The 14,540-nt window shown below is 33.6% G+C and overlaps 1 protein-coding gene across 13 annotated transcripts in view; it reads left to right on the forward strand.

Moving 5' to 3' along the window:
• NAALADL2 (N-acetylated alpha-linked acidic dipeptidase like 2) overlaps positions 1–14,540 on the forward strand; it is a 1,514,274-nt gene that overhangs the window by 93,077 nt on the left and 1,406,657 nt on the right. For 10 of the 13 annotated variants that reach the window (XM_077161076.1, XM_077161084.1, XM_077161075.1 and 7 more), the window contains exon 1: positions 3,618–4,228. The exons of the other annotated variants lie outside the window; for them this stretch is intronic. The gene's annotated coding sequence lies outside the window, so the exon portion shown is untranslated. Of the gene's footprint in view, positions 1–3,617; positions 4,229–14,540 lie in introns of those variants that run through there. 13 annotated transcript variants of the gene reach the window in all.

The following is a 14,540-nucleotide window of genomic DNA, read 5'->3' on the forward strand; positions in this document are numbered from 1 at the left end:
GTATAAAATCTTGTGTAATATGTATAAGTGTTTTGTTTTCTAAATTTTTTACCTATATTTTATGAGAAGAGGTACTTGTTACTTACCTCACGGGCTCTTTACTTGATTAAGTACTTGGTATATTGTCAGTAGAAGTGTAGAGTGGCAGTTTTTGAGCATTAAAGAATTTTGTAGGTTTTATTTAACCTCTTTATTTTAGACATAAGAAAAATAGGTAAAGTGAGGTTGAGTGATTGTCCTTGTTTCACAAAGGCTGAACTATGTTTCTGTTGCCAGTCAAGTTCTTTTCTAACCTAGTATAGATTATTTCTCTTTGCATTGCTCACACATACTTTTTAAGTTAGAACATGATTCTTCATGAATCATGAGATTCTTCAGTTACACGAGAATGATTAGGAGATGATTCTTCAGTTACAAGAGATTCTTAAAAGACCTTACAATAAGATAACTAGTGAACTAAAGATTGTAGCAGGGTAGACATTATTGGTGTTAAATGAAGATTTTTTTTTTAAATGACATTGTTTTACTAAGTTATTTTGTTAGTTCTTTTGAACAGCCTAAAGAAAACACTCTTTTGATTCTCTCTCTCTCTCTCTATATATATATATCCCTTGAATCATAATATGATTCATGACATATTATGAAAATAAATAAAATGCAGTCATATAAATTAGAAGTATGCAAACAAGATAATGCACTCAGGAAAGTACATTTCTGGTAGACCAAGGAATAAGGTCACAAAATGTATAAAATGAAATTCTGTACATGTGTAATGGGTGGGGTTCAATTTTTTCCCAAATTTTCTAGCTGCTAATTTAAAAAGGAAACTCAATTTGTAACAAAATTCACTCTTTATCATATAAAATCTTAGGAAAAGAACTATTGCTGAGACTAAGGCCAGAAGAAATTCTTTCAGAAGATTTTGATAATGTGTTTTAAACCATTAGAAATTTTTGACAATATTTGGTCACAATACTCCTTGTAACAATTTTAGTTGCCCATGGTTCAAGCTTAATTGACTATCTTAATTTTTAAATCTTTTAAGATTCACTGTGCAGTTTATTGATGTTTCATCTATTTTTATTTTAATAACTAAATGAATACCAGAAATTATTTTGTTTATTAGTTACCATTTTCATAGATGAGGAAATGAAAAGTTGAATAAGTGTAAGTGTCCTTTAGATAGTTTTGTTGCAAATGAAATCACATACCACACATTTTAAGGCAATTAAATTAAAACAAGACTGGGAATTTGACTGCTGGGAGTTTATTACATTTTTGAATTAAAAACTACTCATGTAAGACAGATATTTTGTGACATTGTAGAGTTTAATTTGTTTTTTTCTTTCCTTGATTTAATTACCTGTTTTGTGGGTTAAGAAGAAAAACCCAGATACTTAAGGGAGGGTTACTATTTTGTCCTCCAGACACAGAGCAGAAGATTTTAGGGCATGCTAGAACAGTATTTTCCTTTCTATCCCTTTTCCAGGACAGCCTGAAAGCAACCATCTATTAGTTGAGATGCATTGTCTGATTTGCAAACTATCCATGTCTTGATTTCATGTTAATCATGCATAAAGAGCATTGCTCAAAGTTAATATTTATTAATGTAGTTATTACAAAATGTAATGGTTATGATTGATGTCCAATTTACATACTTGCAGTTCTTTAAATTTTTTTTAATTGCTCCAAATTTCTCCTTCTATCCTGACTACCTGAAGTACTTCTACTTCTTAAGTGCCATTATATTCACTTAACAAATAGATGCCCTATTAAATTCTGATACAGCATTTTTGATACACATTATTTTTGGTCATTAAATTCTCAAAAATCTTTTTGTTTAACATGATTTTTACTAGACAGTCATTTTCATTTGGAATACTTGTTGATATGTATGCATGTCAAACTTCACTGTTTCAAATGAGGGCATGGTAGGGGAAAGTGATAGTTTTTTCCAGTTTCTCAGTGACATTTTTTACTTTTCTAAGTGTTGTGTATCTAAGGCATACATAACAGGTTTGTAATGAATCAAAACTAATGTTGGTATTTTTCATATTAGTGTTAAAGAAAACTTTGACAATGTAAGAAGGGTAAGCTGATCAACTCAGAAGCAAAACTATTTGACTCTGTTCAGTCAGATTTCTGAAAGTTGAAGATAACAGTTATAGGACTGTGAGGACATGTAGGACATAAGGCATTGTCCCCACCTAACAGGTAGCCTACTTCAGTGCTATCAGATTGTAGGAAGTGTCTGCCCCATTTCTGCATATACATCAGGAGTTTGCAGAGGCTATTTCTGCACTTATGTAAAGATCCTGGCAAATAGTCCTTGCTATCTGGTGTTCTTAAGGAAACCATGACCTAACTACAACTACTTCTGTTTAGTCAATGATAAAAACAAACCAAAACACTAAAAAATTTACCTAAATCAGCATTTGTCTTTTTTTTCTTTCTTTCTTTCTTTTTTGCATGGGCAGGCACTGGGAATTGAACCCAGGTCTCTGGCAAGGCAGGTGAGAACTCTGCCTGCTGAGCCACCATGGCCCGCCCAGCATTTATCTTAAGGGACAATGTAATATTTATTTTTGGAGATTTGGTCCATTTTACCTTATAGATATAAAATATACTTGGCCAAACTATGTTTTCCATGAGAGTGTTTATGGAAATATTTTAAAAATGCTTCTTTGAAATATTAACTTAATCATTTGACTACTTTAAAATGACTGGCTGAGAGATTTGTGCTTATTTAACCTAATACTAGAAGTATTATTTTAAAAAGAATATAGTTTAGAACAAAAGAAACTATTTTAAAGTGTAAACATTTCAATGTAAGGACTTCTATTATAAGAACAGCAAAATGAATTTTCTTTAAAAATTTAATAATTTTGTAAGGATATAAAGCTTTCTAAGTTTTGCCTCAGAATTTTCTTTTTATTATTGGACCCCTCTTGCAGGGTGTCTTCTAATGAAATATATACACCACCCACGTTTGCTAGAAATTAATTAAAAGATAAGTTATTGCACACTGTTTTGTCTTTCAGCTTTCAATAACATTTTCTTTGGCAGAATCAAATCAATAATTCTTAGAATATAAATTATGAACTTTGGCACTCTTTCTCAGAGGTGACAAATTTTATAATGGTAGGTTTCTCTGTAGCTTTTGCATCAAATGCTGCCTTGATGCATAGCAAATCAGGGCTAAATTTCCTTTTGTGTTTACCAGTTTCATACAGGAGCAAAACAAACTACTCTTCCTTTTGCCTGACTCCTGGGACAGGAATTGATTTGGTTCTCTTCTCTGGAGCAATGTACTTGTTTATGTCTTTGGGGAGGTAAAGGATTAAGTACTCCTCCCCTTTCTGATCACCCTCCACTCCATTCCCTCTTCCCTCCTCCCCCTACCTAGTGGCTGTCTGAAATAAACTTCTCATTGTTGACTATATTGACTTATACTCTATTTGCTGTTAATTAGCATTTAAAACAGTAAAACATTTTATTGGCACTTAAAATTCATTAAGGGCCTATACTGTGTTTTAAAATGTCTTTATCATTTGTTGTTTTGCCCTTATTTTTGTATTAAGTAATATTTGCTCTTGTGTTTTTTAAAATTTCAGTAGGTGCTTTATATAGTGCAGAGTAATAAAAAGATGTGTTTAACATTAGTGATTTTATCCGTCCTTTAAAAAAAAGTTATATTAGGGAGCCCCCTCTTTATTTCAAGGTAATGGGTAATTTCATTTCTGCATATTATTCTAGAACTTCAGTTAAAACAAATGTTACTTACTCTAAGCTGCTGCTATACAAGCACATAATCCTTTCAACTTGAAACTACTAGTCATTAGAAGGGAGCTATTATGTGGTTGTTTTGTTCATTTGCATAGTTTACCAGTGATTGGGGCAAAAAAATCAGTTTTATAATAACTGTATTGTGAGGTAATCAGTAATCAAGTTCTTTAATGGAATGATGTATAACTCAATTATCTTTATGGAGCACAATGTATTTTATTCCACAATTAGATCCAAGACCCCGAATGCAAATATTCTGGGAGAAAAGTAGCAATTTAATTTTACTTTTAAAAATGAGGGATGACACACTGGGGACAAAACAGATAGAGAACTTTGGGAGGCTACAGAACTTAATGGTTTTCTTAGCAAGTACTTGTTCTTGATTTGAGATTCTAACCTGACATTACCGTAGATCCAATCCAGTGCAAATGGTGGAATTAAGGTAAGCTAAGAAAATTGGTCACTTAAGTGAGCATTTGTTACTTTCTCTAGAGTAGAAGAGACTGTTTTCGGGGGCTCCATCCCAACTAATTATTTAAAAATCATCTTCTGGTCTAGGATATCATTTCTGACTCCTTGCATTTATTGTTCCATTCCTCAATTTACTGTACTCTGCATTATGCTATTCTTGCTGTTTAAAACATCTTTCTTTCCTTCCTTAAATAAAGGAATGGCAGTTGACATTTATTTTGTGCCCATTATATACTAGTCAGGAAGTAGTATACTGAAAAGAGGTTTTGAAAGAATATGGGTATAGACGGAAATCATCAGACTGGCATTAGAATTGGTCTCATGAAGATAAAGAAAGAGGAAAGATGCACCAGGAATAGTTACCATCTACTTAGACTAGCTCTTCATCCAAAAAGATTAGTCCACATTTATTTCTGATCTGTGTTACTGGACAGCTCTGTATCGAGAAGTATTTTCCGTTTTCACAGACATTTTTTATTAACCCCAACAAACAATTTCATGAAGGTATGAAGTTTTCAAAAGGAGAGTAAGCCCAAACCATCTCAACTAACAAAAATGTTTCCAAGTACATTTATTGATTATAATATCAACTCTGTATACAGAAGGTAACCCTTTTTAAAAACTTTAAATGTAGAGTAGGTCATTACTGTTATCAGTCTGACTATATATCTCCAGCTTCTAAGTTGTCTAAATAGAGATCCATTTTGTCTCAAGTAGAGATCCATAATATTATGGAGTGAGGAGGAAATCCCTTTGTAAAAATTCTCTGCCACTATCTCCATAATCTCTACTTCACTGAGTATCATCCAAGTGCGAAAATGAAAAATTACAACCTGCCAAGCATCAGTGGCAGAGTGAAATGAAAAAATTGCGAGTTAGTAACAGCGAGGCCTCCAAAAAATTTCCTGGCCAATTTAACATTGCTTCATCCAAGGTCACTTCTTGGAGCTGATTATTTTTAGTAATTTGCAGATGAGACCATTCTACCTGGGTCATGGTCAATGAAGATCAAGAAAATACCAAAGAAGGTTTAAGACTCAAGGTTATATGTTTCAAAGAAGACCCAAACCCTTGTTCCACTTTATTTGCTTAACACATGGCAGAGAAATAATTTTTAAAGAAATGAAACTTTAAGCCTATGCTGTTTTATTAGAGATATAAAATCATTGTAACGTAAAACATCGGGGTAGGGGGAGCAGAAGGGCGTTGTTTAGTAGGTCCTTAAGCAATATTTCATATGGGAAAGAAATATTCAAGATATTTTCCTGATATTTTTTTCTGATTCTTTTAAAAAAAATACTGCAGATTGTATTTTGTCTAAACATTGATTGAAATGACCAGATATAGCCTATTTTTAAATTTCTAGAAAACTTCCAAATTTATTTTCTTTTGTTCCATTTGAAATTTGAGGTTATATTAAATAGAGAAGAAAATGAATATTTCCCATAATTTTAGTACTCATGAATAATGTTTTTTGGTCTTTTGATGTGTAACTTTCCAGAACTCTAAGTATCTGTGTGTGTGTGTGTAGAGAAGAGAAATAGGGAGATGAGAAGGAAGACAGATTTTTTTTTTAATGAGCTCACAATGTGGAGATAGTCATATTTTACCTATCAATTTGCCAGGAGCATCTTTCTATGTCATTATTTATTGGCTTACATCTTAATTTTACTGGCTTTAGAGTGTGTCGATAGAATCTGATATCGATGAATGTTTAGAGTACTTAGAGGTTTTCACTATGATAAAGAATGTTAAAATGAATTAAATACAGTTTTTGTTATCTGTCAGATTGTAGAATAAGTTTTAAAAATAAATTTTACCACAGATTTATTTAAATTTGCACCTTTACTACGTCTTTACAGCAAGGCCATTATTCTTTAATTATGTAAGTGAAATTTTCTATCTCAGAATTGTTTTATTTTGCTTAATAATGATGTTGAATGCATTTCCAACTATTTAACTGCTTTTGTAAGGTACTTATTCATGTGTTTTATATTTTTTCTTACTAATATGGTCCTTTTTTTCTTACTGTTATTTAATAATTTCAATAGATCCTTCTCCTCTACTGCCAGCCTATGTCAATTGTTGATCTGCTTTTTATACTAGTTTGATTTTTCTTGACATTCATATAAATGAAATAATACAGTAGGTAGTCTTTTGTGTCTGGTTTCTTTTGCTCAGTGTAATACATGTGAATTTCATCTGTGTTCACATACAGGTAGTTTGTTGCTTTTCATTCCTGAGTAGTGTTCAATTTTATGGGTATGTCACAATTTGTTTATCCATTAAAACATTCGAGTATCATGAATATAACTGAGATTTTGGCTACTATATTAGTTTGCTAAAGCTGACAGAATGGAATATATCAGAAATGAAATAGCTTTTATAAAGTGAATTTATTGTTACTAGTTTACAGTTCTAAGGCTTGAAAAATGTCAAAACTAAGGCATCCAGGAAAACATACCTTGGCTCAAGAAATGCTGATGTCTGTCACATGGGAAGGCATGTGGCTGGTGTCTGCTGGTCCTTGTTTCCAATTCTATTGCGCCCAGCTTCTGATGCTAGTGGCTTCCTCTTTAAGCATCTATGGGCTTTCGCTTAGCTCCTCTGAGACACAACTCTGGGTTCTGGCTTGCTTAGCATCTCATGGGAAGGTACGTGGCGACATCAGCTGGACTTTGCCCATCTCTGGGCATCTGCTCTCTGTCTGCACTCTCAGCACCTCCAGCATCTGTGCCAGTTCTGAAGCACCTGTTTTCCCTGTGTCTGTATCTGAGGTTTCTCCAAGATGTTTTCTCTTCTAAAGGACTCTAGTGAACTAATCAAGACCCATTTTGAATGGGTGAAGTCACCACTCCATCTAATCAGAAGGCTACAACCACAACTGGGTGTGTCACATCTCCATGAATGTAATCTAATCAAAAGGCCACACCCAGGACTGGGTGTGTTACATCTCTGTGAAAACAATCCAGTCAAAGTTTCCCAGCCTAAACAATAGGCCTGGCTCCACAAGATTGGATTAGGATTAAATCATGGCTTTTTTGGGAACATAATAGTTTCGCATTGGCACAGCTACCATGCATGTAGTTGCTGTTCATACCTGTCTGTGTATGAATGGATGCTTTCATGTCTCTAGGGCAAATCCCTAGGCGCGTGATGACCAGTTGAATGGTAAGAGTAGGTTTGCATTGGGTGACTTTATAAGAAACTGCCAAATGATTTTCTTAAGTGCTTATACCATTTTGCATTCTACTTAGCGTGAGCAATCTCTTTAATTTTAGCCATTCTAGTGGTTGTGCAGTGTGTGTTATTATAGTTAAGCGGTTTGCCAGTTTCTACCAAAAATAAAAAACTGCTGGATTTTAATTTTGCTGAATAAATAAAATCTTCCAGTTTATGAAAATGGTATGTCTTTTTGTTAATTTAGGTTTCCTTTAATTTGTTTAGGCTAAGTTTTGTAGTTGTCAGGGTACAAGACTTGCTTATATTTTGTTAAATTTATCCCTAAATATTTCAGATTTTGAAATATTTTATGAAGTGGTACTTTAAAAATTTTCAATTTCTAATTTTTGTTGCTAGAATATAGAAATGCAATTAGCTTTTACATATTGGCAATGTATCCTGTAAACTTGCTCATTGATTAGTCTTAATATTTTTATATAGATCCCATAGGATTTTCTGCATGACATTTTTTTCCTGCCAGAACAATGTTTTTTTTTTTTTTGCCATATTTTGCTGGCTTAAATGTCTAGTGTAATATTGAATGGAAATGGTGAGAGCAGACATTCTTTTTTGTTCTTTAACTTGTGAGGAAACCATTCAGTTTTTTCAGTATTTCACCATGTAGGTACGATGTTAGTGCTGTTTTCCCTGGTTGTCTGTATCAGGTTAAGAAGTTCTGCACTGTATCTAATTTGCTTAGAATATTTATCATGAATACATGTTAAATTTTATGAAATGCTTTATTTTGTATCTATTGAGAAGATAATGTTTTTTTCTTTTTTAGTCTGTTAATATGGTGAATTATATAATTAATTTTTTGAATGCTATACCCACATTGGGTCTAGTTCATCATGTGTTATTAAATATACTATATATTGCTTTTTAATATTTGCTTATTTATACATATGTGTATAATTTGTATATTATGCATTTGATATGTTGGGAAATAAATTCATTAATTTTTGTTAAGGATTTTCATGTTTATGATCATAAGAGAGATTGATGCAATGTACTTCATGAAGTAAGTTGAGATTTGTACTCTCCTTTTTATTTTCTGAGGGCGATTATGTAAAATTGTTATTTTTTTACTTTGATGTTTGGTAGAATTATGAAATGAAGCCATCTTCAAATGAAATTTTCACTGGGAAAGCTTTTTAAAGTTAAATTTAATTTTTTTTATTGATAAGGTTATTGGGTTACCTATCCTGCATTGCATGAGGTCTTTCAAGGAATTTTTTTTTACCTAAGTTGTTGAATTTATTGGTATAAAGGTTTTCATAATATTCCTTCATGATGTGTTTTTCTTTCATTTATTGGAAGAGATATAGGCTTATAGAAAAATCATGCAGAAAATAACAGAGTTCCCATTTACCCCCCATTAACCTTTTGTGTTGGTATGGCAGTCTTATTATAATTGATGAGAGAACATTATTGTAATTGTATTATTAACTATAGCTAATAATTTAGTTAGTATTCATTGTGTTGTAGAGTCATTTTTTTTTACATTTTTATTACAGCAATATGTATACAACTTGGAATTTCCCCTTTTTAACCACAGTCAGATAAATAATTTAATGGTGTTAATTACATTCACAGTATCATGCTACTATCTTGACCGTCTATTACCAAAACTTTTTCGTCAACTCCCTTTTCCCTACCCCACCTGTGTTCTAGTTTATAACCTTATGAATTTGCTTATTCTAATTATTCCACATCAGTGAGATCATACAATATTTGTCCTTTTGTGTCTGACTTATTTTACTCAACATGATGTCTTTGAGGTCCATATATGTAGTCACATGTATCAGAACTTCTTTTCTTCTTAGAGCTTTATGTATATACCACAATTTCTACCTACTAATCTATTGATGAACACTTAGATTGCTTCCAACTGTGGCATTTGTGAATGCTGCTGTGAGCATTGGTGTGAATATATCTGTTTGAGTTCTTGTTTTCAGTTCCTTTGGGCATATACTTAGAAAAGGGATTTCCAGGTCATATGGTAATTCTATACATAACTTACCGAGGAACCGCAAAACTGTCTTCCATAGCAGCTAGACCATTTTGCATTCCCCCCTATTTCTCCATATCCTCTCAGTACTTATTATTTTTCTTTTTTTTTTTTTATTAGTAGCCCTTCCTTTGGGTGTGAAATGCCATCTCACTGTGGTTCTGAATCACATATCCCTAATAGCTGATGATATTGAGTATCTTTGCATGTGCTTTTTGGCCTTTTGTGTAACTTACTTGGAGAAATGTCTATTTAGGTAATTTGCCAATTTTTTATTGGGTTGTCTTTTTGTCGCTGAGTATTAAGTTTTCTTTATAAATTCTAGATATTAAGCCCTTATTGAATATGTTGTTTCCAAATATGTTCTCCCATTGTATAGGTTGTCTTTTTTTGTTTTTTTTTTTTTTCTTTGCATGGTCAGGCATCAGGAATCGAACCCAGGTCTCTGGCATGGCAGGCAAAAACTCTGCCTGCTGAGCCACTGTGGCCCACCATAGATTGTCTCTTTAACTTTCATGATGAAGTCCTACATATGGTGCTGATAGAACTGGATATCCATATGCAAAAGAATGAAGGAGAACCCCTGCCTCACACTATATAAAAAACTAACTCAAAATTGATCTAAACCCAAACATAGATGACAGGACAATAAAACTCCTAGAAGGAAGCTTAGGGAAATTTCTTTAGAACCTGCACTAAGCAATGGTTTCTTAGACTTTACACCAAAACCACTAGCTACAAAAGAAAAAAGGGATAAATTGGACTTCCTCATTATATTTTTAATGTAAGTCATGATGCCCTCTTTCTTTTTACTAATAGAATTCCTCTTTTCTCTCTTTTTCAGATCAGCCTGGATAGGGGGTTATCAATTTTATTGATACTTTTAAAGCACCAGCATCTGGTTTCATTGATTTTTTTCTCTATTTGCCCATATTCCATGAATTTCTACTTCTACATTTGACTTTCTTTTCTAATACAAGCATCTAACAATATAAATTTCCTTCTAGGGACTATTTCAACTACATCTCACTAACTGAGATATCTTGTATTTTCATTTTCATTCCATTCAAAATGTTTCCAAATTTCTATCATGAATTTTCCTTTGACCTATGTGTTATTTAGAAGTGTGCTATGTCATTTTAAAATATGTAGGCTTTCCTACTTATCCATTAATATGAGTTCACATGTACTTCTACTGTGGTAAAAAATTGCCATGCATAATTTCATTCTTTTAAATATGTTGAGTTTTTTTTTTTATGACCCAGAATATGTGCTATGCTGGTGATTATTCCACATGAACTCAAAAAAGTGTATTCTCTTGTTAAAACTGGAATCTTCTACAAATGATAATTAGATTAAGTCAGTTTATAATACTATTGAGTCTTCTGTAAACATATTATTTTTTCCTCTACTTATTCTTTCAGTTACTTAGAAAAGTATGTTGAAATCTCCAGCTATAGTTGCACAGTTTTCTATTTATAAGTCCTATCAGTTTTTGCTTCATATATTTTTAAGATCTTTTATTAACTGCATAAACCTTTAGGATTATGTCCTTTTGATGAATTGACTCTTTTATCATTACTTAATTATCATAGTTATCCTGATGGTATTCATTACTGTCAAATCTCTTTTTCTGATATTAATATAGCCATTCCAGATTTTGTCTTTCCTATTTGGGTATATTTATTTTTTTTTCAAATGCTGGTAAGTATCTAACATATCTTCTCATTGTAAAATACATATAACACACAATTTACCATTTTAACTGTTTTTAAACATATAATTCTGCATCAATATATTCACAGTGTTGTGCAATTATCATCTCCATATGTTTTCAGAATATTTTCTTTATCCCAACAAAGATTTTGTACCTATTAAGCGATAATCCCCATTCCTTTCCTCCCTGCTCCTGGTAATCACTATTCTATTATCTGTCTTTATGAATTTGCTTATTTTAAATATCTTATATAAGTGAGATGCTACAGTATTTGTCCTTTTGTGTCTAGTTCCTAAAACTTAGCATTTTGTTTTGAGGTTTTCCCATATTGTAGCACATATCAGAACTATATTCCTTTTTATGGCTGAATAATATCTCATGTTATGTACGTATATATATCTATATCTATATATATATCATATTTGTTCATGCATTTATCTGTTGATGGGAACTTGGGTTGTTTCTTCCTTTTGGCGATTGTAAATAATGTTGAGCTGTGCGGAGTTCCTCTGTTAACAGGAATTTGAATGTTCTCTCTTGTCTCCAGGAAACAGACTTTCCCCCTCTGCTGAGTGCTCTGCAGGGCTTGAAATAAGTCAGCCTGTCTCTTAGGCCACCCAACTGAATTTTTTCTTGTACCACTATCTTCATCCCATGCTGCTTTTGTCTGGAGGGCAAATTCTGGGAGGGTCACACACCAGAGAGGCGTTTCACTAGTCAGTATTTCCCAGATGGAACAAGGCCAGGGTCCCACCAAGGGAGTTCCAGTTGGCTCCAAAGTGCCTAAGCAAAGGATAGGGGAGGAGCCTGGATGGGCCCCAGCAACTTCTTCCATGGCTTTCCAAAGATGTGCATTCTTGATTTGGATCCTGCTCAGGAAATGGAGCCCTTCACCTGTCCTCCACTGATCTGAAGGAGCATACTGTCTTTAATCTTCTCTGCTGTCTTTGTTCAAGGTGGATTGAAACAGTGATCACCCTCCGACCCGAGACCCTGTGAGATGAAGTAGGCAATCAAAAGAACTGGTCACTGATTAGATTGGTCTCTCCCACCCTGGCTCTTGGGGAAATGGACTTTTTGTCCCTCTGTGGCAGCAGCAAGTTACACCAGGGGCCAGATTACACTGCTGCAGTGAAAGTGTTGGATGGTGACCATAACTGCTGCATGTACTAGGTATTTTTTTTTGTATCTAGTATAATTTACCAGCCTCTTTCCCTTACTTTTCCCTGGATGCTTTATAATGTCATGTTCTTATGAACTCTGGAGTTTTGAAATAGTTGACTCAAATAGTTCCTTACAATTTATTAGGCGATTTTTAACTGATTGCTGGAGGTTCCTACTGTGCCATCTTTCTACCATTCTCTCTCCTTCATTTTTGACATAATGTTTTAATATATATAGAATTCCTATCTAACAGGTTTTGTTTTTCTTTTAGTACATTAAGTATGTCATCCCACTACCTTCTGGCCTTCATGGTTTCTGGTAAGAAATCAACTGTTAATTTTTTTGAGGATCTTTTGTATATGGTGAGTCATGAATGTTTTTGCTGTCTTCAAGATTCTTTATCTTTGGTTTTTGGCAGTTTGACTACAGTGTGACTAAGTGTGGATCTCTTTGAGTTTTCATGCTTCGCATTCATTGAGCATGTGTATATTCTTGGATGTATATATTCATGTCTTTCATCAAATTATGGTAACTTTCAGCCATTATTTAGTCAAATAATTTTCCTCTCCCTTTCTTTCTTGCCCCTTTTTGAGAATCCTGTACGGCATAGTTGGCACGATTGATGGTGCACCACAGGTCCCTGAGGTGCTCTTCATTTTCCTCATTGTGTTTTTTCATTTTGCTCCTTAGATTATATAATTTCAATTGCCTTATCTTCAAGTTCACTTATTCTTATGGCTGGTCATATCTGTTGTTGAACCTTTATATTGATCTTTTCATCTGTTTTGTACTTTGCAGCTACAGAATTTTTTTTTCTCCTTCTTATTTCTATCTCTGCCAACATTCCCTATTTGTTTATTCTTCTTTCTTCTGACTTTCTGTGGCTCATTGAGCATATTTAAGATGGTAGATTTTACTGTCTTTGACTACTAATTCTAATGTCTTTGTTTCCTGAGGTATGGTTTCTGTCAAGTTCTTTTTATCTTGTGAATAGTGTATATTTACTTGTTTCTTTGTGTGCTTTGTATTGTTTGCATTGTTGCTGAGAACTTGAAATTTTTAGTATTGTAGTGTGGTAACTCTGCAAACCATATTCTCATCCTCAGGAATTGCTGATTTTCATTTGTTGAGGGATACAGCCATCTATATTTTGGTGACTCATTCAAACTGTTTTTGTAAAGTTTTTATTCCTTTTTGCAGGTAGTCACTGAAATTTCTGGTTCTGTTATCTCTGTAGTTAGTCTGTGACCTTACAGGGTTTCCTTAAGTTCTCCAAACAATGGTCTCCAAACAATGGTGTTCTGCCACTTAAATATTCGGATAGGTGCCACTGGAGAGCCACTGTATCTAAAGATGGCTGAAACAAAGACTGGTGAATGAAACAAAGACTAGTACCCTTAGGGAACTGTCAGACTAAGCCAAATGGAAAACCTCACATTTTTGGCAGAGAATGTCCTTACTGCCTGGTGGCACCAGCTAAATGCTCCAGGAATTTGGTCTGCTGTCCTTATGTCTGCAGTGGGGCTGAGGAATGGGGGATGGTAGCTGTTTCATACATGCCACACTCTAACCAAAGATCAGCAGCTACTCCCTTCATCTTGGCTTCCCTGTTTTCCATATATGTCTAGCCCTCTCCTTTCATCCTGATGTTCCTATTTCCTAAATATGTCTAATCAGGTTCTGGAGTTCCAAAATAGATGCATTTGATAGTTATTTCCCCCCATTTTTAATAGTAAGCATGTTTTGGGTATTTACTCTAATTTACCAGTTTCTTTTCCCCACTCTTTATGGAGGCTTTTATATTTAGATCTTTAACTCATGTTGCATTGATTTTTGTATAGTTGTGAGGTAGAGGTCCACCTTAAATCTCTTGCATATGGAGATCCACATTCCCTAGCATTGTATTATAAAGAGACTCCTCTTTCCCTATTGAGTGGTCTTTGTCACCTTGTCAAAAATTAGTTGACAAAAAAAAAAATAGTTGACTATAAATGTGAATGTTGACTTCTGAGCTCTCAGTTCAATCCCTTTGTTCTATATGCCTGTCCTTGTTCCAGAACCATTCTGTTTTTTTTTTTTTGTTTGTTTGTTTTTTTTTTTTGTTTGTTTGTTTTTTTAAGGAAAGACAGAGAGAAGGAAGGAAGGATAGAAGGAAGGAAGGAAGGAAGA

Source organism: Tamandua tetradactyla, chromosome 5, assembly GCF_023851605.1.
Source record: "Tamandua tetradactyla isolate mTamTet1 chromosome 5, mTamTet1.pri, whole genome shotgun sequence".
NCBI lineage: Eukaryota > Metazoa > Chordata > Mammalia > Pilosa > Myrmecophagidae > Tamandua > Tamandua tetradactyla.